Source organism: Ovis aries, chromosome 25 (genome assembly GCF_016772045.2).
Source record: "Ovis aries strain OAR_USU_Benz2616 breed Rambouillet chromosome 25, ARS-UI_Ramb_v3.0, whole genome shotgun sequence".
Lineage (NCBI taxonomy): Eukaryota > Metazoa > Chordata > Mammalia > Artiodactyla > Bovidae > Ovis > Ovis aries.
In genome coordinates, this window is record NC_056078.1 from 16,476,600 (window position 1) to 16,477,600 (window position 1,001).

Genomic DNA, 1,001 nt, shown 5'->3' on the forward strand with positions numbered 1-1,001 from the left:
AGTCTGTATTGGATTCGTTACCTTGTTTCTATTTTATGTTTTTGGTTTTTGACCATGAGGCATATGGAATTTTAGCTCCCCACTGAAGGATCAAAACTACACTTTCTGCATTGGAAGGTGAAGACTTAACCACTTGACTGCTGGGGAAGTCAATGCCTTTTTCTTAAAAAGACTCTTGCTACTGGATTTAGGGCTCACCCCAGTATCCAGAATGATCTCCACATTTCCTTCTTATTTTTCCTTTTTCTATTTTTTTCTTTACTGTCCAAAGTGGGTCCTACTGCTTTCCTTTTTTTTTTTTTATCATTTTTTTAAAAAAAATGAAGATAATTGCTTTACAATGTTGTATTGGTTTCTGCTTCACAGTAAAGTGAATCAGCTATATGTGTACATATACACATCTCCCCTCTCCCTGAGCCTCCATCCCACCCCTCTAGGTTGTTCCAGAGCACAGAGCTGAGATCCTTGTACTGTACAGCAGCTTCCCACTAGCTATCTATTTTACACATGGTCATGTATATATGTCAATGCCACTCTGTCAATTCACTCTACTCTCTTCTTCCCCTGCTGTATCCATAAGTCCATTCTCTATGCCTGGATCTATAGTCCTTCCCTGCAAATCTGTACCATTTTCTAGATTCCGTATATTTGTGTTTTAAAAAAAAGGAATGCTTCACAAATTTGTGTGTTGTCTTTGTGCAGGGGCCATGCTTATCTTCTCTGTATCATTCCAGCTTTAGTATAAGTGCTGCAAAAGCAAGCACCAAAAACTCCTTTTTCTGAACAAGTCAGCATTCACAGGTTCTGGGGACTGAGGTGAACATAGGGGTCAGCGCCCTACCTGCTACAGGTCTACTGCTTGAATGCCTTCCTTCTCCTGGGCCCTCCCATTACACACTCAACAGCCCCTTTTACTTTTGCATAATCACAATTGTGATCGCTTGTTCAATGTCTAACTTGATCCACTAGAGCACAACCTCCCTACAGGTAGGAAACTTGCT

The 1,001-nt window shown here is 40.7% G+C and overlaps 1 non-coding gene across 1 annotated transcript; it reads right to left on the reverse strand.

The window, feature by feature from the left end:
• Positions 1-657: 657 nt before the first annotated feature.
• LOC114110887 (U6 spliceosomal RNA) lies at positions 658-764 on the reverse strand. Its single transcript, XR_003587057.1, has one exon. It is a non-coding gene; the product is annotated as a U6 spliceosomal RNA (small nuclear RNA).
• Positions 765-1,001: the final 237 nt, after the last annotated feature.